The sequence below is a fragment of the Melospiza georgiana genome, unplaced genomic scaffold (assembly GCF_028018845.1).
Source record: "Melospiza georgiana isolate bMelGeo1 unplaced genomic scaffold, bMelGeo1.pri scaffold_29, whole genome shotgun sequence".
NCBI lineage: Eukaryota > Metazoa > Chordata > Aves > Passeriformes > Passerellidae > Melospiza > Melospiza georgiana.
Window position 1 is genome coordinate 4,469,002 of NW_026652215.1, and position 5,379 is coordinate 4,474,380.

The window sequence follows — 5,379 nt, forward strand, 5'->3', positions numbered from 1 at the left end:
TAAACCAATATACCTTCTCGCCGTCCTTCCCTAAAACAAACAGGAGGCGAGTTCCGGTCCTGCGTCCTTAGACGTCTTATGGCCGGAGCCTAGGCTTTTTTACCAACCACCAAATCCAAATCCAATTATCACCTTTTTCCAATATAAAGCACCTTCGGGCTTACCTTAATGCAGTTTGTCCGACAGGCGCGGGGGGTCGGGCACGACCGATGACTCCCCGAGAAGTGCTCGGTGCCGGCTTGGAGTGGATCGGGACGCGAACCGCCCCAGCAGCCCTCGGAGTCCTGCCGCGGTCGCCAGAAAACTGTTGCCCGATTGATAAATGACACAAAACTCGGATAAGTTTTGTGGGTGCTTTATTAAGGGCCCGGGGAACTGGGGGACTCACGTCCCAAAGTCCGAGCCCCCAAATTCACGTATGGGTGCTTCCCTCTTATACATGCGATTCACAACAAAGTCTCCAAGAAACAGTTCCCCGTTCCCCTTGCCTGGTCACAGACCCCTTGTGATACATTCCTTGGTTCACAAACAAGATCATTAATCCTCTGCTTATCTTATTCTAAGAGCATTGTATGCTGCCTCTAGACAGGTTAGCATTCTTACTTTCTTGCACTAGTTTAATTATTTATTAAATCCCTAAGACTACCTGCTAGGTTACACACAAAACTCAACACACTTTTCAACGGCTACAAAACTGCTTTTTAACAAACCAGTTCACACACAACTCACTATAATTAAATATTTTGCTAAATTTCATTTCTTTTCCAACACAGCCACAGGAGGTAATTGCTGTGCCTCTGGGCCTGAGCCCTGCTGAGGCTTGAGCTGCCCTCTCTGCTGCTTGGCACTGCGGGCACAGCCCAGACAAGATCAGCACAGCCCAGAGGAATTGTCCCAAGCAGGCTCATGAGATTCGGGTACTGAGCTGTCCTGCTGGGCTCCCTCCGTGGGAGACACGTCCCCAAACCTGGGAGCGGCTGCACGGGGTGCCCATGGTGGGGAACGGGCAGAGGGGGAGATCAAGGCTGCAGTGTGTCCTGAGAGGGCTTGGCCATGTGCCAGCGTGCTGGGGGATTTGTCCCAGGGGAAAGATGGTTGGAGAGACAGAAGTAGGTAGAAAGGGATGGAGAAAGGGCAGGAGGGATGGAGGGGGACAGGGTGATAGCTGTGGCACTGCCTGCTGCAGTTTTCCCCAGGGATTTAGCAAGAGTTGCAGCTGTGGAAGTGAGAGCTCCCAGGGCCCTGGCTTGCTTCAGCCGCCCCACCATCGATGTTGCACAGGGCATGGAAAGAGGGTGCAGAGTGACCAGGAGCCTGCCCAGAGCTCCCAAGGCCCCTGTGCAGTTTGACCTTACCCATTTACATCTGGGTCCCACGGCCGTACCCAACCCCCTTGCAGTGCCCAATTCCCAAAGGCAGAAGGGGATCCCAACACACCCTGAAAAATGTTCTCATCTGTGCTCTGTTCTAGATGAGGTTGCTCGAAAGGCTTCCCCATTAGATTGGTTGAGAGAAGTGTTGAAGCCTTTGGAGCCTCCTTCAGGTATGTTCTCACTGTCCTACACAGTAATAATTGTTGACAACTTCACAGCAACCAGGTTATACAAGCTACTGTGACTGTTGCGTTACAGATGTGTCTGCAGGGAGGACTTTTCCTGCCCCTTTGCTGATTCCTACAGAGAAGCCTGGCTCCCATCGCTGGGGTGAGTAGTGTTGTCCCTGCTGACCCCACAGGCTGAGCCCTGCTTCTGTGGCATCCATTCCTAGGAAATGGAACTACTTTCTGTTAAGGTCCTCTGAGAGGGAAGAACAAAGCCCCAGGACACAAGAAACCCCATGATCCAAACAACATCTTGAAACGAATAGTGACAGAACTGCTCAAAGGGAATGGTGAGAGCATTTCCCCAAGCCTTGTCCTGGGGCTCAGCAGCCGAGGGCTCTGGCTGCACGTCTGGACACACCATGCCCGGAACAGTGGGAAGGGATCCATGGCAGCCTCGCTGCCCCGCTGTGCTTCCATGCCCTGCAGGGCTGTTTCCCAGCCTGGCCTGGCTGCAGCTTCTCCCCAGCCTCTGCAGGAAGGCATTGGGCATCAGCTGGCAGGCAGCCCAAACTCACCAGGGATCCCCTGCATTTTCTCAGTCCCCAGGCACATCCTGAGGTGTGGCTGCTTGGAGGAGGGAGGGCCATAGCCAACCCCAAAGGCCTGGGGGGATCAGGATTTTCCTGATCCTTACCCATGTCTTGGACAAGTATTGCCTCCTGAAGAGGCCACCTCCTGGATGTGCAATGATTCCATCTGATCCAGCTGTGCCTCTTCCTTTCTCAAGGGATGGACAGAGGGGCTCTATGGAAGGTGGCATTTCCTGCAGGAAGGGAGGCGATGCCAGGTACAGCCACAGGAGGTAATTGCTGTGCCTCTGGGCCTGAGCCCTGCTAAAGCTTGAGCTGCCCCCTCTACTCCTTGGCACTGCAGGCACAGCACGGACCAGACAGGCACAGTCCAGAGGAATTATCCCGAGCAGGCTCAGGGCACTCGGGTACTGAGCTGTCCTGCTGGGCTCCCTCCGTGGGAGACATGTCCCAAAACCTGGGAGCGGCTGCACGGGGTGCCCATGGTGGGGAATGGGCAGAGGGGGAGAGCAAGGCTCCAGTGTGTCCTGAGAGGGCCTGGCTATGTGCCCATGTGATGTGGGAGCTGTTCCATGGGCAGGTGGGCAAGCAGGAGGGAGGGACGGAGGTTGGGAGCGACAGCTGTGGCACTGCAGATTTCCCCAAGCATTTAGTGAGGGTTTCCTGTGTGGGAGGGAGAGGGCCCCAGGGCCCTGGGCTGCTCCAGCTGCCCCTCCAGGCATGTTGCACAGCACCTGCAAAGAGCGTGGAGAGTGACCAGGAGCCACAGGCTCCCACAGCCTTACCCCACCCCCTTGCAGTCCCCAATTCCCCAAGGCAGAAAGGGATCCCAGCACACCATGGAAATGGTTCTGTAACATCTGTGGTCGCTTCTCGACTGGGATCATGACTTGGATTAGTTGGAAATGCTGGTGAATGGTACTTTGAAGACCTTGCCAGATGTTGGAGGCATGTTATGAATGTACCTTTCCTGACAGAATAATCCATGTCAGTGTGGCACGAGCTTATTCATGAGCCAGTTCCCTTAAGTTCCTCTGAAGGTTGATCAGTTCTGGAAACCTTGCCCTGCTCCCTTCTGGAGCCCTGAGAGATCCCACAGGATCACTGTCAGTGGGAGGAAGGGGCATTTGGCTGTCCATCCTCCTCCTGTGTGCAATGGCACTGTGTCCTTCTGTGTGCTCTGTGCAGCCACAGAGAAGAGCAGAGAGGGAAGGGGCTGGGCCCAGGGCTGTGCCTGGGGGCTGAGCCTTTCTCAGCTCCTTTGCCATCCCCAGGGAGCCTGAGCTGCTTCTGTGGCCACTGCTGAGCCCTGGCCCTGCCTGGGGCTGGGTTTGGAGCTGCTGGCAGCTCCAGGGAGTCCTTTCTGCCCCCGACTGCCCCGCAAGGGGCTCCTTCCATCCCAGTGTGGGGCTACTGCAGGCACGAGGTCCCGCTCCTGAGTGGAACGCAGAGACAAGGGAGTGCCTTGGAGGGCACCCATCACCCAGGTGCCCTCACTTCCACTTGGGCCTGAAGGAGAATCTTCAGCAGTGCCATTGGAGCTGTTCTGTCCTGCCTTTCGTTGCAGCTGAGCCTGTTGCTAAAGGTGATCTGTCTTCCCAGCCCACGTTCAGGATTGAGCCTCTGGGAGATGGTGAGGGTAGGTCAAGGCCTTTCCCCTGGGAGAGCTGCCAGCTCAGAGCCCAAAGCTCGGCCGGGGGGCATCGTGGCAGGTGCCAGAACAGAGCCATGGCCGTGTGTGCCCTCGCCCTGCACAATCCACTCACAACTTCTGCTCAGCACTGGCAGCTGTTTGGAGGAGGGTGGGCCCTGGCCCAGCTGAAAAAGTCCAGATGATTTTTTGATTTCACCCGATTTTGCAGAAGCATGACATCCTGAATATGCCATTAAAGAAATTGAGAATTTTTCATTCTGTTAAGTTGTACTTTTTGTTTCTCAAGTGATGGGCCAAAAGGCAGGACAGAAGGAGGTGTTTCCCCAAAGAAGCAGAGGCCGATTGGCAGCTCCTGCTGCAGGATGGAAGGCCAAGCCAAACACAGGCATGGGCATGGGCACAGGCTCAGAAGGTAATTGCAGTGCCGGGCTCAGCAGGGCTCAGCCCTTGGCAGGGCTGCGTGGCTGCAGCTCTTCCCCCAGGGCCTGCCCTTGCACGGCCCAGCAGCAGCCAAAGCTGGAGGTGCCTTTGGAGCTTGTTCACAGCCCCGGGGAAGGGGGACTCATGCACCAACGTCCCTCCTGCTGCAGCTGCTCCGGAGCTGGCCCTGAGTGCCCAGAGGCCCAAGGCACAGGAGCAGCCCCGCGCGGGAGCCCTGCCGTGAGCCCAAGGCCAGAGCCAGCCTTGGCTCCCAACTGGGCAGGGGCTGCACTGGGTCCTGACAGGGCCTGACTCTGTGCCCTGGGGCTGGGGGAGCTGTAACGGGGCAGGGAGGGCCAGGGCTGGCAGTGGCTGCTCAGGGATGGCTTTGGCCCGTGTCCCTCCAAGCAGCGACTGCCCAAGAAGCTGCCCCCCTCTGTCCTTTCCCCACCATGGGCACCCCGTGCAACCGCTCCCAGGTTTCGGGACGTGTCTCCCACAGAGGGAGCTGTTTTGCGGAGAAAAGAAGAAACTTCGCAACTTTATAAAAGTTGTAAAGCTCAGTGTGCTTTTATTAGGACGCGCGCCGGACGCAAGCCCCCCAAAAAGGCATGCGTGCCTCTGAAGACCCCGGGTCTTCTTTTATCCCCCTTCCAAATGCATATGCATACAGTTTCACAATAAGTTCATACAGATTCATTCCGTGTGACATTTAGCACCAGCTCTTCTTTATCAAAGAATTTCTAGGTCGGGGGCAAATTGACCTTGTGGTCTTTTCTGTTTTTCTTTCTCTGTCTCCTTGTTGTCTCTGGAATGTGGCTTTTCCTTCAGCTTTGGCCTCACAGACTTTTCACCCTTTCCAGACATTTCACCTAATTCAGAATGGATCTCTACTCTGTCTCATTCCCCCCTTTCCTAGGAAATAAGTAAGTTCTTTTACTTAAGGAAAACCTCCACGACAATAAGTGTCTTTTAACACTTCACCATGTACGTTTGACAAAGAGGTTAGTACAGCTATTCGTTGTAGCATTCTACAGTTCCAAATTAACCATGTAATAGATAATCCTAAATTTATCCCAACTAATATTAGTAAAACTACAGTGGGGTGGCATAACTTATTAAAGATTCCATTCGCAGTTGGTGACTGCCCAAAGATCACATCCCACCAGTGA